General features: G+C 60.8%; 11 non-coding genes and 80 pseudogenes across 11 annotated transcripts; all 91 read left to right on the top strand.

Annotated features, from left to right (window-relative positions):
- Window positions 1-57: 57 nt before the first annotated feature.
- On the top strand, window positions 58-176 carry LOC137548945 (5S ribosomal RNA; annotated as a pseudogene).
- An 83-nt stretch (window positions 177-259) lies between these two features.
- On the top strand, window positions 260-378 carry LOC137550571 (5S ribosomal RNA; annotated as a pseudogene).
- Window positions 379-461: 83 nt separating this feature from the next.
- LOC137549261 (5S ribosomal RNA) lies at window positions 462-580 on the top strand (annotated as a pseudogene).
- An 83-nt stretch (window positions 581-663) lies between these two features.
- Window positions 664-782, top strand: LOC137547720 (5S ribosomal RNA; annotated as a pseudogene).
- Window positions 783-865: 83 nt separating this feature from the next.
- Window positions 866-984, top strand: LOC137548944 (5S ribosomal RNA; annotated as a pseudogene).
- Window positions 985-1,067: 83 nt separating this feature from the next.
- On the top strand, window positions 1,068-1,186 carry LOC137547679 (5S ribosomal RNA; annotated as a pseudogene).
- An 83-nt stretch (window positions 1,187-1,269) lies between these two features.
- Window positions 1,270-1,388, top strand: LOC137556583 (5S ribosomal RNA). The gene has a single exon (XR_011029227.1). It is a non-coding gene; the product is annotated as a 5S ribosomal RNA (ribosomal RNA).
- Window positions 1,389-1,471: 83 nt separating this feature from the next.
- Window positions 1,472-1,590, top strand: LOC137547621 (5S ribosomal RNA; annotated as a pseudogene).
- An 83-nt stretch (window positions 1,591-1,673) lies between these two features.
- On the top strand, window positions 1,674-1,792 carry LOC137548975 (5S ribosomal RNA; annotated as a pseudogene).
- An 83-nt stretch (window positions 1,793-1,875) lies between these two features.
- Window positions 1,876-1,994, top strand: LOC137559255 (5S ribosomal RNA; annotated as a pseudogene).
- An 83-nt stretch (window positions 1,995-2,077) lies between these two features.
- LOC137559000 (5S ribosomal RNA) lies at window positions 2,078-2,196 on the top strand (annotated as a pseudogene).
- Window positions 2,197-2,279: 83 nt separating this feature from the next.
- Window positions 2,280-2,398, top strand: LOC137548943 (5S ribosomal RNA; annotated as a pseudogene).
- An 83-nt stretch (window positions 2,399-2,481) lies between these two features.
- LOC137547677 (5S ribosomal RNA) lies at window positions 2,482-2,600 on the top strand (annotated as a pseudogene).
- Window positions 2,601-2,683: 83 nt separating this feature from the next.
- On the top strand, window positions 2,684-2,802 carry LOC137558999 (5S ribosomal RNA; annotated as a pseudogene).
- An 82-nt stretch (window positions 2,803-2,884) lies between these two features.
- On the top strand, window positions 2,885-3,003 carry LOC137557226 (5S ribosomal RNA). Its single transcript, XR_011029541.1, has one exon. It is a non-coding gene; the product is annotated as a 5S ribosomal RNA (ribosomal RNA).
- An 83-nt stretch (window positions 3,004-3,086) lies between these two features.
- Window positions 3,087-3,205, top strand: LOC137558161 (5S ribosomal RNA; annotated as a pseudogene).
- An 83-nt stretch (window positions 3,206-3,288) lies between these two features.
- Window positions 3,289-3,407, top strand: LOC137557334 (5S ribosomal RNA; annotated as a pseudogene).
- Window positions 3,408-3,490: 83 nt separating this feature from the next.
- LOC137548942 (5S ribosomal RNA) lies at window positions 3,491-3,609 on the top strand (annotated as a pseudogene).
- Window positions 3,610-3,692: 83 nt separating this feature from the next.
- On the top strand, window positions 3,693-3,811 carry LOC137550570 (5S ribosomal RNA; annotated as a pseudogene).
- An 83-nt stretch (window positions 3,812-3,894) lies between these two features.
- LOC137549259 (5S ribosomal RNA) lies at window positions 3,895-4,013 on the top strand (annotated as a pseudogene).
- An 83-nt stretch (window positions 4,014-4,096) lies between these two features.
- On the top strand, window positions 4,097-4,215 carry LOC137547719 (5S ribosomal RNA; annotated as a pseudogene).
- Window positions 4,216-4,298: 83 nt separating this feature from the next.
- On the top strand, window positions 4,299-4,417 carry LOC137548941 (5S ribosomal RNA; annotated as a pseudogene).
- Window positions 4,418-4,500: 83 nt separating this feature from the next.
- Window positions 4,501-4,619, top strand: LOC137547676 (5S ribosomal RNA; annotated as a pseudogene).
- An 83-nt stretch (window positions 4,620-4,702) lies between these two features.
- Window positions 4,703-4,821, top strand: LOC137559469 (5S ribosomal RNA; annotated as a pseudogene).
- An 83-nt stretch (window positions 4,822-4,904) lies between these two features.
- Window positions 4,905-5,023, top strand: LOC137547620 (5S ribosomal RNA; annotated as a pseudogene).
- An 83-nt stretch (window positions 5,024-5,106) lies between these two features.
- On the top strand, window positions 5,107-5,225 carry LOC137548974 (5S ribosomal RNA; annotated as a pseudogene).
- Window positions 5,226-5,308: 83 nt separating this feature from the next.
- On the top strand, window positions 5,309-5,427 carry LOC137559254 (5S ribosomal RNA; annotated as a pseudogene).
- Window positions 5,428-5,510: 83 nt separating this feature from the next.
- Window positions 5,511-5,629, top strand: LOC137558998 (5S ribosomal RNA; annotated as a pseudogene).
- Window positions 5,630-5,713: 84 nt separating this feature from the next.
- Window positions 5,714-5,832, top strand: LOC137557215 (5S ribosomal RNA). Its single transcript, XR_011029540.1, has one exon. It is a non-coding gene; the product is annotated as a 5S ribosomal RNA (ribosomal RNA).
- An 83-nt stretch (window positions 5,833-5,915) lies between these two features.
- Window positions 5,916-6,034, top strand: LOC137547555 (5S ribosomal RNA; annotated as a pseudogene).
- Window positions 6,035-6,117: 83 nt separating this feature from the next.
- On the top strand, window positions 6,118-6,236 carry LOC137547907 (5S ribosomal RNA; annotated as a pseudogene).
- Window positions 6,237-6,319: 83 nt separating this feature from the next.
- Window positions 6,320-6,438, top strand: LOC137549829 (5S ribosomal RNA; annotated as a pseudogene).
- An 83-nt stretch (window positions 6,439-6,521) lies between these two features.
- LOC137547906 (5S ribosomal RNA) lies at window positions 6,522-6,640 on the top strand (annotated as a pseudogene).
- An 83-nt stretch (window positions 6,641-6,723) lies between these two features.
- Window positions 6,724-6,842, top strand: LOC137549515 (5S ribosomal RNA; annotated as a pseudogene).
- Window positions 6,843-6,925: 83 nt separating this feature from the next.
- LOC137554463 (5S ribosomal RNA) lies at window positions 6,926-7,044 on the top strand. Its single transcript, XR_011027363.1, has one exon. It is a non-coding gene; the product is annotated as a 5S ribosomal RNA (ribosomal RNA).
- An 83-nt stretch (window positions 7,045-7,127) lies between these two features.
- On the top strand, window positions 7,128-7,246 carry LOC137554451 (5S ribosomal RNA). The gene has a single exon (XR_011027362.1). It is a non-coding gene; the product is annotated as a 5S ribosomal RNA (ribosomal RNA).
- Window positions 7,247-7,329: 83 nt separating this feature from the next.
- Window positions 7,330-7,448, top strand: LOC137548700 (5S ribosomal RNA; annotated as a pseudogene).
- An 83-nt stretch (window positions 7,449-7,531) lies between these two features.
- Window positions 7,532-7,650, top strand: LOC137557333 (5S ribosomal RNA; annotated as a pseudogene).
- Window positions 7,651-7,733: 83 nt separating this feature from the next.
- LOC137558922 (5S ribosomal RNA) lies at window positions 7,734-7,852 on the top strand (annotated as a pseudogene).
- An 83-nt stretch (window positions 7,853-7,935) lies between these two features.
- LOC137547554 (5S ribosomal RNA) lies at window positions 7,936-8,054 on the top strand (annotated as a pseudogene).
- An 83-nt stretch (window positions 8,055-8,137) lies between these two features.
- Window positions 8,138-8,256, top strand: LOC137559327 (5S ribosomal RNA; annotated as a pseudogene).
- Window positions 8,257-8,339: 83 nt separating this feature from the next.
- On the top strand, window positions 8,340-8,458 carry LOC137547718 (5S ribosomal RNA; annotated as a pseudogene).
- Window positions 8,459-8,541: 83 nt separating this feature from the next.
- Window positions 8,542-8,660, top strand: LOC137550569 (5S ribosomal RNA; annotated as a pseudogene).
- An 83-nt stretch (window positions 8,661-8,743) lies between these two features.
- LOC137549258 (5S ribosomal RNA) lies at window positions 8,744-8,862 on the top strand (annotated as a pseudogene).
- An 83-nt stretch (window positions 8,863-8,945) lies between these two features.
- Window positions 8,946-9,064, top strand: LOC137547717 (5S ribosomal RNA; annotated as a pseudogene).
- Window positions 9,065-9,147: 83 nt separating this feature from the next.
- Window positions 9,148-9,266, top strand: LOC137549020 (5S ribosomal RNA; annotated as a pseudogene).
- An 83-nt stretch (window positions 9,267-9,349) lies between these two features.
- Window positions 9,350-9,468, top strand: LOC137548939 (5S ribosomal RNA; annotated as a pseudogene).
- An 83-nt stretch (window positions 9,469-9,551) lies between these two features.
- LOC137547675 (5S ribosomal RNA) lies at window positions 9,552-9,670 on the top strand (annotated as a pseudogene).
- Window positions 9,671-9,754: 84 nt separating this feature from the next.
- LOC137554439 (5S ribosomal RNA) lies at window positions 9,755-9,873 on the top strand. The gene has a single exon (XR_011027361.1). It is a non-coding gene; the product is annotated as a 5S ribosomal RNA (ribosomal RNA).
- An 84-nt stretch (window positions 9,874-9,957) lies between these two features.
- LOC137547618 (5S ribosomal RNA) lies at window positions 9,958-10,076 on the top strand (annotated as a pseudogene).
- An 84-nt stretch (window positions 10,077-10,160) lies between these two features.
- LOC137548973 (5S ribosomal RNA) lies at window positions 10,161-10,279 on the top strand (annotated as a pseudogene).
- An 83-nt stretch (window positions 10,280-10,362) lies between these two features.
- On the top strand, window positions 10,363-10,481 carry LOC137558128 (5S ribosomal RNA; annotated as a pseudogene).
- Window positions 10,482-10,564: 83 nt separating this feature from the next.
- LOC137558258 (5S ribosomal RNA) lies at window positions 10,565-10,683 on the top strand (annotated as a pseudogene).
- An 83-nt stretch (window positions 10,684-10,766) lies between these two features.
- LOC137547552 (5S ribosomal RNA) lies at window positions 10,767-10,885 on the top strand (annotated as a pseudogene).
- An 83-nt stretch (window positions 10,886-10,968) lies between these two features.
- LOC137547905 (5S ribosomal RNA) lies at window positions 10,969-11,087 on the top strand (annotated as a pseudogene).
- Window positions 11,088-11,170: 83 nt separating this feature from the next.
- Window positions 11,171-11,289, top strand: LOC137558779 (5S ribosomal RNA; annotated as a pseudogene).
- Window positions 11,290-11,372: 83 nt separating this feature from the next.
- Window positions 11,373-11,491, top strand: LOC137554427 (5S ribosomal RNA). The gene has a single exon (XR_011027360.1). It is a non-coding gene; the product is annotated as a 5S ribosomal RNA (ribosomal RNA).
- An 83-nt stretch (window positions 11,492-11,574) lies between these two features.
- Window positions 11,575-11,693, top strand: LOC137558160 (5S ribosomal RNA; annotated as a pseudogene).
- An 83-nt stretch (window positions 11,694-11,776) lies between these two features.
- LOC137547661 (5S ribosomal RNA) lies at window positions 11,777-11,895 on the top strand (annotated as a pseudogene).
- An 83-nt stretch (window positions 11,896-11,978) lies between these two features.
- LOC137557332 (5S ribosomal RNA) lies at window positions 11,979-12,097 on the top strand (annotated as a pseudogene).
- An 83-nt stretch (window positions 12,098-12,180) lies between these two features.
- LOC137551812 (5S ribosomal RNA) lies at window positions 12,181-12,299 on the top strand (annotated as a pseudogene).
- An 83-nt stretch (window positions 12,300-12,382) lies between these two features.
- LOC137549672 (5S ribosomal RNA) lies at window positions 12,383-12,501 on the top strand (annotated as a pseudogene).
- An 84-nt stretch (window positions 12,502-12,585) lies between these two features.
- On the top strand, window positions 12,586-12,704 carry LOC137548880 (5S ribosomal RNA; annotated as a pseudogene).
- Window positions 12,705-12,787: 83 nt separating this feature from the next.
- LOC137554612 (5S ribosomal RNA) lies at window positions 12,788-12,896 on the top strand (annotated as a pseudogene).
- Window positions 12,897-12,953: 57 nt separating this feature from the next.
- On the top strand, window positions 12,954-13,072 carry LOC137553199 (5S ribosomal RNA; annotated as a pseudogene).
- An 83-nt stretch (window positions 13,073-13,155) lies between these two features.
- On the top strand, window positions 13,156-13,274 carry LOC137559467 (5S ribosomal RNA; annotated as a pseudogene).
- Window positions 13,275-13,357: 83 nt separating this feature from the next.
- Window positions 13,358-13,476, top strand: LOC137548571 (5S ribosomal RNA; annotated as a pseudogene).
- Window positions 13,477-13,559: 83 nt separating this feature from the next.
- On the top strand, window positions 13,560-13,678 carry LOC137557331 (5S ribosomal RNA; annotated as a pseudogene).
- An 83-nt stretch (window positions 13,679-13,761) lies between these two features.
- Window positions 13,762-13,880, top strand: LOC137554415 (5S ribosomal RNA). The gene has a single exon (XR_011027358.1). It is a non-coding gene; the product is annotated as a 5S ribosomal RNA (ribosomal RNA).
- An 83-nt stretch (window positions 13,881-13,963) lies between these two features.
- On the top strand, window positions 13,964-14,082 carry LOC137552203 (5S ribosomal RNA; annotated as a pseudogene).
- Window positions 14,083-14,165: 83 nt separating this feature from the next.
- LOC137551811 (5S ribosomal RNA) lies at window positions 14,166-14,284 on the top strand (annotated as a pseudogene).
- An 83-nt stretch (window positions 14,285-14,367) lies between these two features.
- LOC137549669 (5S ribosomal RNA) lies at window positions 14,368-14,486 on the top strand (annotated as a pseudogene).
- An 83-nt stretch (window positions 14,487-14,569) lies between these two features.
- Window positions 14,570-14,688, top strand: LOC137548879 (5S ribosomal RNA; annotated as a pseudogene).
- A 249-nt stretch (window positions 14,689-14,937) lies between these two features.
- LOC137550573 (5S ribosomal RNA) lies at window positions 14,938-15,056 on the top strand (annotated as a pseudogene).
- Window positions 15,057-15,139: 83 nt separating this feature from the next.
- Window positions 15,140-15,258, top strand: LOC137559466 (5S ribosomal RNA; annotated as a pseudogene).
- Window positions 15,259-15,341: 83 nt separating this feature from the next.
- On the top strand, window positions 15,342-15,460 carry LOC137557330 (5S ribosomal RNA; annotated as a pseudogene).
- An 83-nt stretch (window positions 15,461-15,543) lies between these two features.
- On the top strand, window positions 15,544-15,662 carry LOC137557162 (5S ribosomal RNA; annotated as a pseudogene).
- An 83-nt stretch (window positions 15,663-15,745) lies between these two features.
- On the top strand, window positions 15,746-15,864 carry LOC137554404 (5S ribosomal RNA). The gene has a single exon (XR_011027357.1). It is a non-coding gene; the product is annotated as a 5S ribosomal RNA (ribosomal RNA).
- Window positions 15,865-15,947: 83 nt separating this feature from the next.
- LOC137554392 (5S ribosomal RNA) lies at window positions 15,948-16,066 on the top strand. Its single transcript, XR_011027356.1, has one exon. It is a non-coding gene; the product is annotated as a 5S ribosomal RNA (ribosomal RNA).
- An 83-nt stretch (window positions 16,067-16,149) lies between these two features.
- LOC137559472 (5S ribosomal RNA) lies at window positions 16,150-16,268 on the top strand (annotated as a pseudogene).
- An 83-nt stretch (window positions 16,269-16,351) lies between these two features.
- On the top strand, window positions 16,352-16,470 carry LOC137551016 (5S ribosomal RNA; annotated as a pseudogene).
- An 83-nt stretch (window positions 16,471-16,553) lies between these two features.
- On the top strand, window positions 16,554-16,672 carry LOC137558275 (5S ribosomal RNA; annotated as a pseudogene).
- Window positions 16,673-16,755: 83 nt separating this feature from the next.
- Window positions 16,756-16,874, top strand: LOC137557328 (5S ribosomal RNA; annotated as a pseudogene).
- An 83-nt stretch (window positions 16,875-16,957) lies between these two features.
- LOC137551159 (5S ribosomal RNA) lies at window positions 16,958-17,076 on the top strand (annotated as a pseudogene).
- Window positions 17,077-17,160: 84 nt separating this feature from the next.
- On the top strand, window positions 17,161-17,279 carry LOC137548496 (5S ribosomal RNA; annotated as a pseudogene).
- Window positions 17,280-17,362: 83 nt separating this feature from the next.
- Window positions 17,363-17,481, top strand: LOC137549711 (5S ribosomal RNA; annotated as a pseudogene).
- Window positions 17,482-17,564: 83 nt separating this feature from the next.
- Window positions 17,565-17,683, top strand: LOC137556813 (5S ribosomal RNA). Its single transcript, XR_011029451.1, has one exon. It is a non-coding gene; the product is annotated as a 5S ribosomal RNA (ribosomal RNA).
- Window positions 17,684-17,766: 83 nt separating this feature from the next.
- LOC137551158 (5S ribosomal RNA) lies at window positions 17,767-17,885 on the top strand (annotated as a pseudogene).
- An 83-nt stretch (window positions 17,886-17,968) lies between these two features.
- On the top strand, window positions 17,969-18,087 carry LOC137557714 (5S ribosomal RNA; annotated as a pseudogene).
- Window positions 18,088-18,170: 83 nt separating this feature from the next.
- LOC137552899 (5S ribosomal RNA) lies at window positions 18,171-18,289 on the top strand (annotated as a pseudogene).
- Window positions 18,290-18,372: 83 nt separating this feature from the next.
- LOC137558818 (5S ribosomal RNA) lies at window positions 18,373-18,491 on the top strand (annotated as a pseudogene).
- The last annotated feature ends 9 nt before the right edge of the window (window positions 18,492-18,500 follow it).

Genomic DNA, 18,500 nt, shown 5'->3' with positions numbered 1-18,500 from the left:
TATGAGCACGTGTGGGAAACCTCACCTTCAAGGCGCCGGAACGGCGCCTTTGAGGTCGCCTGCGGCCACACTAAGCCGAAAGCGCCCGCTCTCGTCAGATCGCGGAAGCTAAGCGCCTTCAGGCCTGGTTAGTAGCTGCATGGGAGACCGGTTGTGAACCCCAGGTGCTGCAGGTGTTTTTTTGGGTTTGAGGCCCAATGGCTATGAGCACGCGTGGGAAGCCTCACCTTCAAGGCGCCGGAACGGCGCCTTGGAGGTAGCCTGCGGCCACACTAAGCCGAAAGCGCCCGCTCTCGTCAGATCACTGAAGCTAAGCGGCTTCAGGCCTGGTTAGTAGCTGCATGGGAGACCGGCTGTGAACCCCAGGTGCTGCAGGCGTTTTTTTGGGTTTGAGGCCCAATGGCTATGAGCACGCGTGGGAAGCCTCACCTTCAAGGCGCCGGAACGGCGCCTTGGAGGTTGCCTGCGGCCACACTAAGCCGAAAGCGCCCGCTCTCGTCAGATTGCGGAAGCTAAGCGGCTTCAGGCCTGGTTAGTAGCTGCATGGGAGACCGGCTGTGAACCCCAGGTGCTGCAGGAGGTTTTTTGGGTTTGAGGCCCAATGGCTATGAGCATGCGTGGGAAGCCTCACCTTCAAGGCGCCGGAACGGCGCCTTGGAGGTTGCCTGCGGCCACACTAAGCCGAAAGCGCCCGCTCTCGTCAGATCGCGGAAGCTAAGTGGCTTCAGGCCTGGTTAGTAGCTGCATGGGAGACCGGCTGTGAACCCCAGGTGCTGCAGGTGTTTTTTTGGGTTTGAGGCCCAATGGCTATGAGCACGTGTGGGAAGCCTCACCTTCAAGGCGCCGGAACGGCGCCTAGGAGGTTGCCTGCGGCCACACTAAGCCGAAAGCGCCCGCTCTCGTCAGATCGCGGAAGCTAAGCGCCTTCAGGCCTGGTTAGTAGCTGCATGGGAGACCGGTTGTGAACCCCAGGTGCTGCAGGTGTTTTTTTGGGTTTGAGGCCCAATGGCTATGAGCACGCGTGGGAAGCCTCACCTTCAAGGCGCCGGAACGGCGCCTTGGAGGTTGCCTGCGGCCACACTAAGCCGAAAGCGCCCGCTCTCGTCAGATCGCTGAAGCTAAGCGGCTTCAGGCCTGGTTAGTAGCTGCATGGGAGACCGGCTGTGAACCCCAGGTGCTGCAGGCGTTTTTTTGGGTTTGAGGCCCAATGGCTATGAGCACGCGTGGGAAGCCTCACCTTCAAGGCGCCGGAACGGCGCCTTGGAGGTTGCCTGCAGCCACACTAAGCCGAAAGCGCCCGCTCTCGTCAGATCGCGGAAGCTAAGCGGCTTCAGGCCTGGTTAGTAGCTGCATGGGAGACCGGCTGTGAACCCCAGGTGCTGCAGGCGTTTTTTTGGGTTTGAGGCCCAATGGCTATGAGCACGCGTGGGAAGCCTCACCTTCAAGGAGCCGGAACGGCGCCTTGGAGGTTGCCTGCGGCCACACTAAGCCGAAAGCGCCCGCTCTCGTCAGATCGCGGAAGCTAAGCGGCTTCAGGCCTGGTTATTAGCTGCATGGGAGACCGGCTGTGAACCCCAGGTGCTGCAGGCGTTTTTTTGGGTTTGAGGCCCAATGGCTATGAGCACGTGTGGGAAGCCTCACCTTCAAGGCGCCGGAACGGCGCCTTTGAGGTTGCCTGCGGCCACACTAAGCCGAAAGCGCCCGCTCTCGTCAGATCGCGGAAGCTAAGCGGCTTCAGGCCTCGTTAGTAGCTGCATGGGAGACCGGCTGTGAACCCCAGGTGCTGCAGGCGTTTTTTTGGGTTTGAGGCCCAATGGCTATGAGCACGCGTGGGAAGCCTCACCTTCAAGGCGCCGGAACGGCGCCTAGGAGGTTGCCTGCGGCCACACTAAGCCGAAAGCGCCCGCTCTTGTCAGATCGCGGAAGCTAAGCGGCTTCAGGCCTGGTTAGTAGCTGCATGGGAGACCGGCTGTGAACCCCAGGTGCTGCAGGCGTTTTTTTGGGTTTGAGGCCCAATGGCTATGAGCACGCGTGGGATGCCTCACCTTCAAGGCGCCGGAACGGCGCCTTGGAGGTTGCCTGCGGCCACACTAAGCCGAAAGCGCCCGCTCTCGTCAGATCGCGGAAGCTAAGCGCCTTCAGGCCTGGTTAGTAGCTGCATGGGAGACCGGCTGTGAACCCCAGGTGCTGCAGGCGTTTTTTTGGGTTTGAGGCCCAATGGCTATGAGCACGCTTGGGAAGCCTCACCTTCATGGCGCCGGAACGGCACCTTGGAGGTTGCCTGCGGCCACACTAAGCCGAAAGCGCCCGCTCTCGTCAGATCGCGGAAGCTAAGCGCCTTCAGGCCTGGTTAGTAGCTGCATGGGAGACCGGTTGTGAACCCCAGGTGCTGCAGGTGTTTTTTTGGGTTTGAGGCCCAATGGCTATGAGCACGCGTGGGAAGCCTCACCTTCAAGGCGCCGGAACGGCGCCTTGGAGGTTGCCTGCGGCCACACTAAGCCGAAAGCGCCCGCTCTCGTCAGATCGCTGAAGCTAAGCGGCTTCAGGCCTGGTTAGTAGCTGCATGGGAGACCGGCTGTGAACCCCAGGTGCTGCAGGCGTTTTTTTGGGTTTGAGGCCCAATGGCTATGAGCACGCGTGGGAAGCCTCACCTTCAAGGCGCCGGAACGGCGCCTTGGAGGTTGCCTGCGGCCACACTAAGCCGAAAGCGCCCGCTCTCGTCAGATCGCGGAAGCTAAGCGCCTTCAGGCCTGGTTAGTAGCTGCATGGGAGACCGGCTGTGAACCCCAGGTGCTGCAGGCGTTTTTTGGGTTTGAGGCCCAATGGCTATGAGCACGCGTGGGAAGCGTCACCTTCAAGGCGCCGGAACGGCGCCTTGGAGGTTGCCTGCGGCCACACTAAGCCGAAAGCGCCCGCTCTCGTCAGATCGCGGAAGCTAAGCGGCTTCAGGCCTGGTTAGTAGCTGCATGGGAGACCGGCTGTGAACCCCAGGTGCTGCAGGCATTTTTTTGGGTTTGAGGCCCAATGGCTATGAGCACGCGTGGGAAGCCTCACCTTCAAGGCGCCGGAACGGCGCCTTGGAGGTTACCTGCGGCCACACTAAGCCGAAAGCGCCCGCTCTCGTCAGATCGCGGAAGCTAAGCGGCTTCAGGCCTGGTTAGTAGCTGCATGGGAGACCGGCTGTGAACCCCAGGTGCTGCAGGCGTTTTTTTGGGTTTGAGGCCCAATTGCTATGAGCACGCGTGGGAAGCCTCACCTTCAAGGCGCCGGAACGGCACCTTGGAGGTTGCCTGCGGCCACACTAAGCCGAAAGCGCCCGCTCTCGTCAGATCGCGGAAGCTAAGCGGCTTCAGGCCTGGTTAGTAGCTGCATGGGAGACCGGCTGTGAACCCCAGGTGCTGCAGGTGTTTTTTTGGGTTTGAGGCCCAATGGCTATGAGCACGTGTGGGAAACCTCACCTTCAAGGCGCCGGAACGGCGCCTTTGAGGTCGCCTGCGGCCACACTAAGCCGAAAGCGCCCGCTCTCGTCAGATCGCGGAAGCTAAGCGCCTTCAGGCCTGGTTAGTAGCTGCATGGGAGACCGGTTGTGAACCCCAGGTGCTGCAGGTGTTTTTTTGGGTTTGAGGCCCAATGGCTATGAGCACGCGTGGGAAGCCTCACCTTCAAGGCGCCGGAACGGCGCCTTGGAGGTAGCCTGCGGCCACACTAAGCCGAAAGCGCCCGCTCTCGTCAGATCACTGAAGCTAAGCGGCTTCAGGCCTGGTTAGTAGCTGCATGGGAGACCGGCTGTGAACCCCAGGTGCTGCAGGCGTTTTTTTCGGTTTGAGGCCCAATGGCTATGAGCACGCGTGGGAAGCCTCACCTTCAAGGCGCCGGAACGGCGCCTTGGAGGTTGCCTGCGGCCACACTAAGCCGAAAGCGCCCGCTCTCGTCAGATTGCGGAAGCTAAGCGGCTTCAGGCCTGGTTAGTAGCTGCATGGGAGACCGGCTGTGAACCCCAGGTGCTGCAGGAGGTTTTTTGGGTTTGAGGCCCAATGGCTATGAGCATGCGTGGGAAGCCTCACCTTCAAGGCGCCGGAACGGCGCCTTGGAGGTTGCCTGCGGCCACACTAAGCCGAAAGCGCCCGCTCTCGTCAGATCGCGGAAGCTAAGTGGCTTCAGGCCTGGTTAGTAGCTGCATGGGAGACCGGCTGTGAACCCCAGGTGCTGCAGGTGTTTTTTTGGGTTTGAGGCCCAATGGCTATGAGCACGTGTGGGAAGCCTCACCTTCAAGGCGCCGGAACGGCGCCTAGGAGGTTGCCTGCGGCCACACTAAGCCGAAAGCGCCCGCTCTCGTCAGATCGCGGAAGCTAAGCGCCTTCAGGCCTGGTTAGTAGCTGCATGGGAGACCGGTTGTGAACCCCAGGTGCTGCAGGTGTTTTTTTGGGTTTGAGGCCCAATGGCTATGAGCACGCGTGGGAAGCCTCACCTTCAAGGCGCCGGAACGGCGCCTTGGAGGTTGCCTGCGGCCACACTAAGCCGAAAGCGCCCGCTCTCGTCAGATCGCTGAAGCTAAGCGGCTTCAGGCCTGGTTAGTAGCTGCATGGGAGACCGGCTGTGAACCCCAGGTGCTGCAGGCGTTTTTTTGGGTTTGAGGCCCAATGGCTATGAGCACGCGTGGGAAGCCTCACCTTCAAGGCGCCGGAACGGCGCCTTGGAGGTTGCCTGCAGCCACACTAAGCCGAAAGCGCCCGCTCTTGTCAGATCGCGGAAGCTAAGCGGCTTCAGGCCTGGTTAGTAGCTGCATGGGAGACCGGCTGTGAACCCCAGGTGCTGCAGGCGTTTTTTTGGGTTTGAGGCCCAATGGCTATGAGCACGCGTGGGAAGCCTCACCTTCAAGGAGCCGGAACGGCGCCTTGGAGGTTGCCTGCGGCCACACTAAGCCGAAAGCGCCCGCTCTCGTCAGATCGCGGAAGCTAAGCGGCTTCAGGCCTGGTTATTAGCTGCATGGGAGACCGGCTGTGAACCCCAGGTGCTGCAGGCGTTTTTTTGGGTTTGAGGCCCAATGGCTATGAGCACGTGTGGGAAGCCTCACCTTCAAGGCGCCGGAACGGCGCCTTTGAGGTTGCCTGCGGCCACACTAAGCCGAAAGCGCCCGCTCTCGTCAGATCGCGGAAGCTAAGCGGCTTCAGGCCTCGTTAGTAGCTGCATGGGAGACCGGCTGTGAACCCCAGGTGCTGCAGGCGTTTTTTTGGGTTTGAGGCCCAATGGCTATGAGCACGCGTGGGAAGCCTCACCTTCAAGGCGCCGGAACGGCGCCTAGGAGGTTGCCTGCGGCCACACTAAGCCGAAAGCGCCCGCTCTTGTCAGATCGCGGAAGCTAAGCGGCTTCAGGCCTGGTTAGTAGCTGCATGGGAGACCGGCTGTGAACCCCAGGTGCTGCAGGCGTTTTTTTGGGTTTGAGGCCCAATGGCTATGAGCACGCGTGGGATGCCTCACCTTCAAGGCGCCGGAACGGCGCCTTGGAGGTTGCCTGCGGCCACACTAAGCCGAAAGCGCCCGCTCTCGTCAGATCGCGGAAGCTAAGCGCCTTCAGGCCTGGTTAGTAGCTGCATGGGAGACCGGCTGTGAACCCCAGGTGCTGCAGGCGTTTTTTTTGGGTTTGAGGCCCAATGGCTATGAGCACGCTTGGGAAGCCTCACCTTCATGGCGCCGGAACGGCACCTTGGAGGTTGCCTGCGGCCACACTAAGCCGAAAGCGCCCGCTCTCGTCAGATCGCGGAAGCTAAGCGGCTTCAGGCCTGGTTAGTAGCTGCATGGGAGACCGGCTGTGAACCCCAGGTGCTGCAGGCATTTTTTTGGGTTTGAGGCCCAATGGCTATGAGCACGCGTGGGAAGCCTCACCTTCAAGGCGCCGGAACGGCGCCTTGGAGGTTGCCTGCGGCCACACTAAGCCGAAAGCGCCCGCTCTCGTCAGATCGCGGAAGCTAAGCGCCTTCAGGCCTGGTTAGTAGCTGCATGGGAGACCGGTTGTGAACCCCAGGTGCTGCAGGCGTTTTTTTGGGTTTGAGGCCCAATGGCTATGAGCACGCGTGGGAAGCCTCACCTTCAAGGCGCCGGAACGGCGCTTTGGAGGTTGCCTGTGGCCACACTAAGCCGAAAGCGCCCGCTCTCGTCAGATTGCGGAAGCTAAGCGGCTTCAGGCCTGGTTAGTAGCTGCATGGGAGACCGGCTGTGAACCCCAGGTGCTGCAGGCGTTTTTTTGGGTTTGAGGCCCAATGGCTATGAGCACGCGTGGGAAGCCTCACCTTCAAGGCGCCGGAACGGCGCCTTGGAGGTTGCCTGCGACCACACTAAGCCGAAAGCGCCCGCTCTCGTCAGATCGCGGAAGCTAAGCGCCTTCAGGCCTGGTTAGTAGCTGCATGGGAGACCGGTTGTGAACCCCAGGTGCTGCAGGCGTTTTTTTGGGTTTGAGGCCCAATGGCTATGAGCACGCGTGGGAAGCCTCACCTTCAAGGCGCCGGAACGGCGCTTTGGAGGTTGCCTGTGGCCACACTAAGCCGAAAGCGCCCGCTCTCGTCAGATTGCGGAAGCTAAGCGGCTTCAGGCCTGGTTAGTAGCTGCATGGGAGACCGGCTGTGAACCCCAGGTGCTGCAGGCGTTTTTTTGGGTTTGAGGCCCAATGGCTATGAGCACGCGTGGGAAGCCTCACCTTCAAGGCGCCGGAACGGCGCCTTGGAGGTTGCCTGCGACCACACTAAGCCGAAAGCGCCCGCTCTTGTCAGATCGCGGAAGCTAAGCGGCTTCAGGCCTGGTTAGTAGCTGCATGGGAGACCGGCTGTGAACCCCAGGTGCTGCAGGCGTTTTTTTGGGTTTGAGGCCCAATGGCTATGAGCACGCGTGGGAAGCCTCACCTTCAAGGCGCCGGAACGGCGCCTTGGAGGTTGCCTGCGGCCACACTAAGCCGAAAGCGCCCGCTCTCGTCAGATCGCGGAAGCTAAGCGGCTTCAGGCCTGGTTAGTAGCTGCATGGGAGACCGGCTGTGAACCCCAGGTGCTGCAGGCGTTTTTTTGGGTTTGAGGCCCAATGGCTATGAGCACGTGTGGGAAGCCTCACCTTCAAGGCGCCGGAACGGCGCCTTGGAGGTTGCCTGCGGCCACACTAAGCCGAAAGCGCCCGCTCTCGTCAGATCGCGGAAGCTAAGCGGCTTCAGGCCTGGTTAGTAGCTGCATGGGAGACCGGCTGTGAACCCCAGGTGCTGCAGGCGTTTTTTTGGGTTTGAGGCCCAATGGCTATGAGCACGCGTGGGAAGCCTCACCTTCAAGGCGCCGGAACGGCGCTTTGGAGGTTGCCTGTGGCCACACTACGCCGAAAGCGCCCGCTCTCGTCAGATCGCGGAAGCTAAGCGGCTTCAGGCCTGGTTAGTAGCTGCATGGGAGACCGGCTGTGAACCCCAGGTGCTGCAGGCGATTTTTTGGGTTTGAGGCCCAATGGCTATGAGCATGCGTGGGAAGCCTCACCTTCAAGGCGCCGGAACGGCACCTTGGAGGTTGCCTGCGGCCACACTAAGCCGAAAGCGCCCGCTCTCGTCAGATCGCGGAAGCTAAGCGGCTTCAGGCCTGGTTAGTAGCTGCATGGGAGACCGGCTGTGAACCCCAGGTGCTGCAGGTGTTTTTTTGGGTTTGAGGCCCAATGGCTATGAGCACGCGTGGGAAGCCTCACCTTCAAGGCGCCGTTCCGGCGGCTTGGAGGTTGCCTGCGGCCACACTAAGCCGAAAGCGCCCGCTCTCGTCAGATCGCGGAAGCTAAGCGGCTTCAGGCCTGGTTAGTAGCTGCATGGGAGGCCGGCTGTGAACCCCGGGTGCTGCAGGCGTTTTTTTGGGTTTGAGGCCCAATGGCTATGAGCACGCGTGGGAAGCCTCACCTTCAAGGCGCCGGAACGGCGCCTTGGAGGTTGCCTGCGGCCACACTAAGCCGAAAGCGCCCGCTCTCGTCAGATCGCGGAAGCTAAGCGCCTTCAGGCCTGGTTAGTAGCTGCATGGGAGACCGGTTGTGAACCCCAGGTGCTGCAGGCGTTTTTTTGGGTTTGAGGCCCAATGGCTATGAGCACGCGTGGGAAGCCTCACCTTCAAGGCGCCGGAACGGCGCCTTGGAGGTATCCTGTGGCCACACTAAGCCGAAAGCGCCCGCTCTCGTCAGATCGCGGAAGCTAAGCGGCTTCAGGCCTGGTTAGTAGCTGCATGGGAGACCGGCTGTGAACCCCAGGTGCTGCAGGCGTTTTTTTGGGTTTGAGGCCCAATGGCTATGAGCACGCGTGGGAAGCCTCACCTTCAAGGCGCCGGAACGGCGCCTTGGAGGTTGCCTGCGGCCACACTAAGCCGAAAGCGCCCGCTCTCGTCAGATCGCGGAAGCTAAGTGGCTTCAGGCCTGGTTAGTAGCTGCATGGGAGACCGGCTGTGAACCCCAGGTGCTGCAGGTGTTTTTTTGGGTTTGAGGCCCAATGGCTATGAGCACGCGTGGGAAGCCTCACCTTCAAGGCGCCGGAACGGCGCCTTGGAGGTAGCCTGCGGCCACACTAAGCCGAAAGCGCCCGCTCTCGTCAGATCACTGAAGCTAAGCGGCTTCAGGCCTGGTTAGTAGCTGCATGGGAGACCGGCTGTGAACCCCAGGTGCTGCAGGCGTTTTTTTGGGTTTGAGGCCCAATGGCTATGAGCACGCGTGGGAAGCCTCACCTTCAAGGCGCCGGAACGGCGCCTTGGAGGTTGCCTGCGGCCACACTAAGCCGAAAGCGCCCGCTCTCGTCAGATTGCGGAAGCTAAGCGGCTTCAGGCCTGGTTAGTAGCTGCATGGGAGACCGGCTGTGAACCCCAGGTGCTGCAGGAGGTTTTTTGGGTTTGAGGCCCAATGGCTATGAGCATGCGTGGGAAGCCTCACCTTCAAGGCGCCGGAACGGCGCCTTGGAGGTTGCCTGCGGCCACACTAAGCCGAAAGCGCCCGCTCTCGTCAGATCGCGGAAGCTAAGTGGCTTCAGGCCTGGTTAGTAGCTGCATGGGAGACCGGCTGTGAACCCCAGGTGCTGCAGGTGTTTTTTTGGGTTTGAGGCCCAATGGCTATGAGCACGTGTGGGAAGCCTCACCTTCAAGGCGCCGGAACGGCGCCTTGGAGGTTGCCTGCGGCCACACTAAGCCGAAAGCGCCCGCTCTCGTCAGATCGCGGAAGCTAAGCGGCTTCAGGCCTGGTTATTAGCTGCATGGGAGACCGGCTGTGAACCCCAGGTGCTGCAGGTGTTTTTTTGGGTTTGAGGCCCAATGGCTATGAGCACGCGTGGGAAGCCTCACCTTCAAGGCGCCGGAACGGCGCCTAGGAGGTTGCCTGCGGCCACACTAAGCCGAAAGCGCCCGCTCTCGTCAGATCGCGGAAGCTAAGCGCCTTCAGGCCTGGTTAGTAGCTGCATGGGAGACCGGTTGTGAACCCCAGGTGCTGCAGGTGTTTTTTTGGGTTTGAGGCCCAATGGCTATGAGCACGCGTGGGAAGCCTCACCTTCAAGGCGCCGGAACGGCGCCTTGGAGGTTGCCTGCGGCCACACTAAGCCGAAAGCGCCCGCTCTCGTCAGATCGCTGAAGCTAAGCGGCTTCAGGCCTGGTTAGTAGCTGCATGGGAGACCGGCTGTGAACCCCAGGTGCTGCAGGCGTTTTTTTTGGGTTTGAGGCCCAATGGCTATGAGCACGCGTGGGAAGCCTCACCTTCAAGGCGCCGGAATGGCGCCTTGGAGGTTGCCTGCGGCCACACTAAGCCGAAAGCGCCCGCTCTCGTCAGATCGCGGAAGCTAAGCGGCTTCAGGCCTGGTTAGTAGCTGCATGGGAGACCGGCTGTGAACCCCAGGTGCTGCAGGCGTTTTTTTTGGGTTTGAGGCCCAATGGCTATGAGCACGCGTGGGAAGCCTCACCTTCAAGGAGCCGGAACGGCGCCTTGGAGGTTGCCTGCGGCCACACTAAGCCGAAAGCGCCCGCTCTCGTCAGATCGCGGAAGCTAAGCGGCTTCAGGCCTGGTTATTAGCTGCATGGGAGACCGGCTGTGAACCCCAGGTGCTGCAGGCGTTTTTTTTGGGTTTGAGGCCCAATGGCTATGAGCACGTGTGGGAAGCCTCACCTTCAAGGCGCCGGAACGGCGCCTTTGAGATTGCCTGCGGCCACACTAAGCCGAAAGCGCCCGCTCTCGTCAGATCGCGGAAGCTAAGCGGCTTCAGGCCTCGTTAGTAGCTGCATGGGAGACCGGCTGTGAACCCCAGGTGCTGCAGGCGTTTTTTTGGGTTTGAGGCCCAATGGCTATGAGCACGCGTGGGAAGCCTCACCTTCAAGGCGCCGGAACGGCGCCTAGGAGGTTGCCTGCGGCCACACTAAGCCGAAAGCGCCCGCTCTTGTCAGAACGCGGAAGCTAAGCGGCTTCAGGCCTGGTTAGTAGCTGCATGGGAGACCGGCTGTGAACCCCAGGTGCTGCAGGCGTTTTTTTGGGTTTGAGGCCCAATGGCTATGAGCACGCGTGGGATGCCTCACCTTCAAGGCGCCGGAACGGCGCCTTGGAGGTTGCCTGCGGCCACACTAAGCCGAAAGCGCCCGCTCTCGTCAGATCGCGGAAGCTAAGCGCCTTCAGGCCTGGTTAGTAGCTGCATGGGAGACCGGCTGTGAACCCCAGGTGCTGCAGGCATTTTTTTGGGTTTGAGGCCCAATGGCTATGAGCACGCGTGGGAAGCCTCACCTTCAAGGCGCCGGAACGGCGCCTTGGAGGTTGCCTGCGGCCACACTAAGCCGAAAGCGCCCGCTCTCGTCAGATCGCGGAAGCTAAGCGCCTTCAGGCCTGGTTAGTAGCTGCATGGGAGACCGGTTGTGAACCCCAGGTGCTGCAGGCGTTTTTTTGGGTTTGAGGCCCAATGGCTATGAGCACGCGTGGGAAGCCTCACCTTCAAGGCGCCGGAACGGCGCTTTGGAGGTTGCCTGTGGCCACACTAAGCCGAAAGCGCCCGCTCTCGTCAGATTGCGGAAGCTAAGCGGCTTCAGGCCTGGTTAGTAGCTGCATGGGAGACCGGCTGTGAACCCCAGGTGCTGCAGGCGTTTTTTTGGGTTTGAGGCCCAATGGCTATGAGCACGCGTGGGAAGCCTCACCTTCAAGGCGCCGGAACGGCGCCTTGGAGGTTGCCTGCGACCACACTAAGCCGAAAGCGCCCGCTCTCGTCAGATCGCGGAAGCTAAGCGGCTTCAGGCCTGGTTAGTAGCTGCATGGGAGACCGGCTGTGAACCCCAGGTGCTGCAGGCGTTTTTTTGGGTTTGAGGCCCAATGGCTATGAGCACGCGTGGGAAGCCTCACCTTCAAGGCGCCGGAACGGCGCCTTGGAGGTTGCCTGCGGCCACACTAAGCCGAAAGCGCCCGCTCTCGTCAGATCGCGGAAGCTAAGCGGCTTCAGGCCTGGTTAGTAGCTGCATGGGAGACCGGCTGTGAACCCCAGGTGCTGCAGGCGTTTTTTTGGGTTTGAGGCCCAATGGCTATGAGCACGTGTGGGAAGCCTCACCTTCAAGGCGCCGGAACGGCGCCTTGGAGGTTACCTGCGGCCACACTAAGCCGAAAGCGCCCGCTCTCGTCAGATCGCGGAAGCTAAGCGGCTTCAGGCCTGGTTAGTAGCTGCATGGGAGACCGGCTGTGAACCCCAGGTGCTGCAGGCGTTTTTTTGGGTTTGAGGCCCAATGGCTATGAGCACGCGTGGGAAGCCTCACCTTCAAGGCGCCGGAACGGCGCTTTGGAGGTTGCCTGTGGCCACACTATGCCGAAAGCGCCCGCTCTCGTCAGATCGCGGAAGCTAAGCGGCTTCAGGCCTGGTTAGTAGCTGCATGGGAGACCGGCTGTGAACCCCAGGTGCTGCAGGCGATTTTTTGGGTTTGAGGCCCAATGGCTATGAGCATGCGTGGGAAGCCTCACCTTCAAGGCGCCGGAACGGCACCTTTGAGGTTGCCTGCGGCCACACTAAGCCGAAAGCGCCCGCTCTCGTCAGATCGCGGAAGCTAAGCGGCTTCAGGCCTGGTTAGTAGCTGCATGGGAGACCGGCTGTGAACCCCAGGTGCTGCAGGTGTTTTTTTGGGTTTGAGGCCCAATGGCTATGAGCACGCGTGGGAAGCCTCACCTTCAAGGCGCCGGAACGGCGCCTTGGAGGTTGCCTGCGGCCACACTAAGCCGAAAGCGCCCGATCTCGTCAGATCGCGGAAGCTAAGCGGCTTCTGGCTTGGTTAGTAGCTGCATGGGAGACCGGCTGTGAACCCCAGGTGCTGCAGGTGTTTTTTTGGGTTTGAGGCCCAATGGCTATGAGCACGCGTGGGAAGCCTCACCTTCAAGGCGCCAGAACGGCGCCTTGGAGGTTGCCTGCGGGCACACTAAGCCGAAAGCGCCCGCTCTCGTCAGATTGCGGAAGCTAAGCGGCTTCAGGCCTGGTTAGTAGCTGCATGGGAGACCGGCTGTGAACCCCAGGTGCTGCAGGCGTTTTTTTTGGGTTTGAGGCCCAATGGCTATGAGCACGCGTGGGAAGCCTCACCTTCAAGGCGCCGGAACGGCGCCTTGGAGGTTGCCTGCGGCCACACTAAGCCGAAAGCGCCCGCTCTTGTCAGATCGCGGAAGCTAAGCGGCTTCAGGCCTGTTTAGTAGCTGCATGGGAGACCGGCTGTGAACCCCAGGTGCTGCAGGCGTTTTTTTGGGTTTGAGGCCCAATGGCTATGAGCACGCGTGGGAAGCCTCACCTTCAAGGCGCCGGAACAGAACCTCGGAGGTTGCCTGCGGCCACACTAAGCCGAAAGCGTCAGTTCGCGGAAGCTAAGCGGCTTCAGGCCTGGTTAGTAGCTGAATGGGAGACCGGCTGTGAACCCCAGGTGCTGCAGGCGTTTTTTTGGGTTTGAGGCCCAATGGCTATGAGCACGCGTGGGAAGCCTCACCTTCTTGCCTGCGGCCACACTAAGCCGAAAGCGCCCGCTCTCGTCAGATCGCGGAAGCTAGGTGGCTTCAGGCCTGGTTAGTAGCTGCATGGGAGACCGGCTGTGAACCCCAGGTGCTGCATGAGTTTTTTTGGGTTTAAGGCCCAATGGCTGTGAGCACGCGTGGGAAGCCTCACCTTCAAGGTGCCGGAACGGCGCCTTGGAGGTTGCCTGCGGCCACACTAAGCCGAAAGCGCCCGCTCTCATCAGATTGCGGAAGCTAAGCGGCTTCAGGCCTGGTTAGTAGCTGCATGGGAGACCGGCTGTGAACCCCAGGTGCTGCAGGTGCTTTTTTGGGTTTGAGGCCCAATGGCTATGAGCACGCGTGGGAAGCCTCACCTTCAAGGCGCCGGAACGGCGCCTTGGAGGTTGCCTGCGACCACACTAAGCCGAAAGCGCCTGCTCTCGTCAGATCGCGGAAGCTAAGCGGCTTCAGGCCTGGTTAGTAGCTGCATGGGAGACCGGCTGTGAACCCCAGGTGCTGCAGGCGTTTTTTTGGGTTTGAGGCCCAATGGCTATGAGCACGCGTGGGAAGCCTCACCTTCAAGGCGCCGGAACGGCGCCTTGGAGGTTGCCTGCGGCCACACTAAGCCGAAAGCGCCCGCTCTCGTCAGATCGCGGAAGCTAAGCGGCTTCAGGCCTGGTTAGTAGCTGCATGGGAGACCGGCTGTGAACCCCAGGTGCTGCAGGTGTTTTTTTGGGTTTGAGGCCCAATGGCTATGAGCACGTGTGGGAAGCCTCACCTTCAAGGCGCCGGAACGGCGCCTTGGAGGTTGCCTGCGGCCACACTAAGCCGAAAGCGCCCGCTCTCGTCAGATCGCGGAAGCTAAGCGGCTTCAGGCCTGGTTAGTAGCTGCATGGGAGACCGGCTGTGAACCCCAGGTGCTGCAGGCGTTTTTTTGGGTTTGAGGCCCAATGGCTATGAGCACGCGTGGGAAGCCTCACCTTCAAGGCGCCGGAACGGCGCTTTGGAGGTTGGCTGTGGCCACACTACGCCGAAAGCGCCCGCTCTCGTCAGATCGCGGAAGCTAAGCGGCTTCAGGCCTGGTTAGTAGCTGCATGGGAGACCGGCTGTGAACCCCAGGTGCTGCAGGTGTTTTTTTGGGTTTGAGGCCCAATAGCTATGAGCACGCGTGGGAAGCCTCACCTTCAAGGCGCCGGAACGGCGCCTTGGAGGTTGCCTGCGGCCACACTAAGCCGAAAGCGCCCGATCTCGTCAGATCGCGGAAGCTAAGCGGCTTCTGGCTTGGTTAGTAGCTGCATGGGAGACCGGCTGTGAACCCCAGGTGCTGCAGGTGTTTTTTTGGGTTTGAGGCCCAATGGCTATGAGCACGCGTGGGAAGCCTCACCTTCAAGGCGCCGGAACGGCGCCTTGGAGGTTGCCTGCGGGCACACTAAGCCGAAAGCGCCCGCTCTCGTCAGATTGCGGAAGCTAAGCGGCTTCAGGCCTGGTTAGTAGCTGCATGGGAGACCGGCTGTGAACCCCAGGTGCTGCAGGCGTTTTTTTGGGTTTGAGGCCCAATGGCTATGAGCACGCGTGGGAAGCCTCACCTTCAAGGCGCCGGAACGGCGCCTTGGAGGTTGCCTGCGGCCACACTAAGCCGAAAGCGCCCGCTCTTGTCAGATCGCGGAAGCTAAGCGGCTTCAGGCCTGTTTAGTAGCTGCATGGGAGACCGGCTGTGAACCCCAGGTGCTGCAGGCGTTTTTTTGGGTTTGAGGCCCAATGGCTATGAGCACGCGTGGGAAGCCTCACCTTCAAGGCGCCGGAACAGAACCTCGGAGGTTGCCTGCGGCCACACTAAGCCGAAAGCGTCAGTTCGCGGAAGCTAAGCGGCTTCAGGCCTGGTTAGTAGCTGCATGGGAGACCGGCTGTGAACCCCAGGTGCTGCAGGCGTTTTTTTGGGTTTGAGGCCCAATGGCTATGAGCACGCGTGGGAAGCCTCACCTTCTTGCCTGCGGCCACACTAAGCCGAAAGCGCCCGCTCTCGTCAGATCGCGGAAGCTAGGCGGCTTCAGGCCTGGTTAGTAGCTGCATGGGAGACCGGCTGTGAACCCCAGGTGCTGCAGGAGTTTTTTTGGGTTTAAGGCCCAATGGCTGTGAGCACGCGTGGGAAGCCTCACCTTCAAGGTGCCGGAACGGCGCCTTGGAGGTTGCCTGCGGCCACACTAAGCCGAAAGCGCCCGCTCTCATCAGATTGCGGAAGCTAAGCGGCTTCAGGCCTGGTTAGTAGCTGCATGGGAGACCGGCTGTGAACCCCAGGTGCTGCAGGTGCTTTTTTGGGTTTGAGGCCCAATGGCTATGAGCACGCGTGGGAAGCCTCACCTTCAAGGCGCCGGAACGGCGCCTTGGAGGTTGCCTGCGGCCACACTAAGCCGAAAGCGCCCGCTCTCGTCAGATCGCGGAAGCTAAGCGGCTTCAGGCCTGGTTAGTAGCTGCATGGGAGACCGGCTGTGAACCCCAGGTGCTGCAGGTGTTTTTTTGGGTTTGAGGCCCAATGGCTATGAGCACGCGTGGGAAGCCTCACCTTCAAGGCGCCGGAACGGCGCCTTGGAGGTTGCCTGCGGCCACACTAAGCCGAAAGCACCCGCTCTCGTCAGATTGCGGAAGCTAAGCGGCTTCAGGCCTGGTTAGTAGCTGCATGGGAGACCGGCTGTGAACCCCAGGTGCTGCAGGCGTTTTTTTGGGTTTGAGGCCCAATGGCTATGAGCACGCGTGGGAAGCCTCACCTTCAAGGCGCCGGAACGGCGCCTTGGAGGTTGCCTGCGGCCACACTAAGCCGAAAGCGCCCGCTCTCGTCAGATCGCGGAAGCTAAGCGGCTTCAGGCCTGGTTAGTAGCTGCATGGGAGACCGGCTGTGAACCCCAGGTGCTGCAGGCGTTTTTTTGGGTTTGAGGCCCAATGGCTATGAGCACGCGTGGGAAGCCTCACTTTCAAGGCGCCGGAACGGCGCCTTGGAGGTTGCCTGCGGCCACACTAAGCCGAAAGCGCCCGCTCTCGTCAGATCGCGGAAGCTAAGCGGCTTCAGGCCTGGTTAGTAGCTGCATGGGAGACCGGCTGTGAACCCCAGGTGCTGCAGGCGTTTATTTGGGTTTGAGGCCCAATGGCTATGAGCACGCGTGGGAAGCCTCACCTTCAAGGCGCCGAAACGGCGCCTTGGAGGTTGCCTGCGGCCACACTAAGCCGAAAGCGCCCGCTCTCGTCAGATCGCGGAAGCTAAGCGGCTTCAGGCCTGGTTAGTAGCTGCATGGGAGACCGTCTGTGAACCCCAGGTGCTACAGGTGTTTTTTTGGGTTTGAGGCCCAATGGCTATGAGCACTCGTGGGAAGCCTCACCTTCAAGGCGCCGGAACGGCGCCTTGGAGGTTGCTTGCGGCCACACTAAGCCGAAAGCGCCTGCTCTCGTCAGATCGCGGAAGCTAAGCGGCTTCAGGCCTGGTTAGTAGCTGCATGGGAGACTGGCTGTGAACCCCAGGTGCTGCAGGTGTTTTTTTGGGTTTGAGGCCTAATGGCTATGAGCACGCGTGGGAAGCCTCACCTTCAAGGCGCCGGAACGGCGCCTTGGAGGTTGCCTGCGGCCACACTAAGCCGAAAGCGCCCGCTCTCGTTAGATCGCGGAAGCTAAGTGGCTTCAGGCCTGGTTAGTAGCTGCATGGGAGACCGGCTGTGAACCCCAGGTGCTGCAGGCATTTTTTTGGGTTTGAGGCCCAATGGCTATGAGCACGCGTGGGAAGCCTCACCTTCAAGGCGCCGGAACGGCACCTTGGAGGTTGCCTGCGGCCACACTAAGCCGAAAGCGCCCGCTCTCGTCAGATCGCGGAAGCTAAGCGGCTTCAGGCCTGGTTAGTAGCTGCATGGGAGACCGGCTGTGAACCCCAGGTGCTGCAGGTGTTTTTTTGGGTTTGAGGCCCAATGGCTATGAGCACGCGTGGGAAGCCTCACCTTCAAGGCGCCGGAACGGCGCCTTGGAGGTTGCCTGCGGCCACACTAAGCCGAAAGCGCCTGCTCTCGTCAGATCGCGGAAGCTAAGCGGCTTCAGGCCTAGTTAGTAGCTGCATGGGAGACTGGCTGTGAACCCCAGGTGCTGCAGGCGTTTTTTTTGGGTTTGAGGCCCAATGGCTATGAGCACGCGTGGGAAGCCTCACCTTCAAGGCGCCGGAACGGCGCCTTGGAGGTTGCCTGCGGCCACACTAAGCCGAAAGCGCCCGCTCTCGTCAGATCACGGAAGCTAAGCGGCTTCAGGCCTGGTTAGTAGCTGCATGGGAGACCGGCTGTGAACCCCAGGTGCTGCAGGTGTTTTTTTGGGTTTGAGGCCCAATGGCTATGAGCACGCGTGGGAAGCCTCACCTTCAAGGCGCCGGAACGGCGCCTTGGAGGTTGCCTGCGGCCACACTAAGCCGAAAGCGCCCGCTCTCGTCAGATCACGTAAGCTAAGCGGCTTCAGGCCTGGTTAGTAGCTGCATGGGAGACCGGCTGTGAACCCCAGGTGCTGCAGGCATTTTTTTGGGTTTGAGGCCCAATGGCTATGAGCACGCGTGGGAAGCCTCACCTTCAAGGCGCCGGAACGGCACCTTGGAGGTTGCCTGCGGCCACACTAAGCCGAAAGCGCCCGCTCTCGTCAGATCGCGGAAGCTAAGCGGCTTCAGGCCTGGTTAGTAGCTGCATGGGTGACCGGCTGTGAACCCCAGGTGCTGCAGGTGTTTTTTTGGGTTTGAGGCCCAATGGCTATGAGCACGCGTGGGAAGCCTCACCTTCAAGGCGCCGGAACGGCGCCTTGGAGGTTGCCTGCGGCCACACTAAGCCGAAAGCGCCTGCTCTCGTCAGATCGCGGAAGCTAAGCGGCTTCAGGCCTAGTTAGTAGCTGCATGGGAGACTGGCTGTGAACCCCAGGTGCTGCAGGCGTTTTTTTGGGTTTGAGGCCCAATGGCTATGAGCACGCGTGGGAAGCCTCACCTTCAAGGCGCCGGAACGGCGCCTTGGAGGTTGCCTGCAGCCACACTAAGCCGAAAGCGCCCGCTCTCGTCAGATCGCGGAAGCTAAGCGGCTTCAGGCCTGGTTAGTAGCTGCATGGGAGACCGGCTGTGAACCCCAGGTGCTGCAGGTGTTTTTTTGGGTTTGAGGCCCAATGGCTATGAGCACGCGTGGGAAGCCTCACCTTCAAGGCGCCGGAACGGCGCCTTGGAGGTTGCCTGCGGCCACACTAAGCCGAAAGCGCCCGCTCTCGTCAGATCACGTAAGCTAAGCGGCTTCAGGCCTGGTTAGTAGCTGCATGGGAGACCGGCTGTGAACCCCAGGTACTGCAGGTGTTTTTTTGGGTTTGAGGCCCAATGGCTATGAGCACGTGTGGGAAGCCTCACCTTCAAGGCGCCGGAACGGCGCCTTGGAGGTTGCCTGCGGCCACACTAAGCCGAAAGCGCCCGCTCTCGTCAGATTGCGGAAGCTAAGCGGCTTCAGGCCTGGTTAGTAGCTGCATGGGAGACCGGCTGTGAACCCCAGGTGCTGCAGGCGTTTTTTTTG

Source organism: Hyperolius riggenbachi, chromosome 2 (assembly GCF_040937935.1).
Source record: "Hyperolius riggenbachi isolate aHypRig1 chromosome 2, aHypRig1.pri, whole genome shotgun sequence".
In the NCBI taxonomy this organism is placed as follows: domain Eukaryota; kingdom Metazoa; phylum Chordata; class Amphibia; order Anura; family Hyperoliidae; genus Hyperolius; species Hyperolius riggenbachi.
This window is presented reverse-complemented; position numbering and strand designations above follow the sequence as displayed.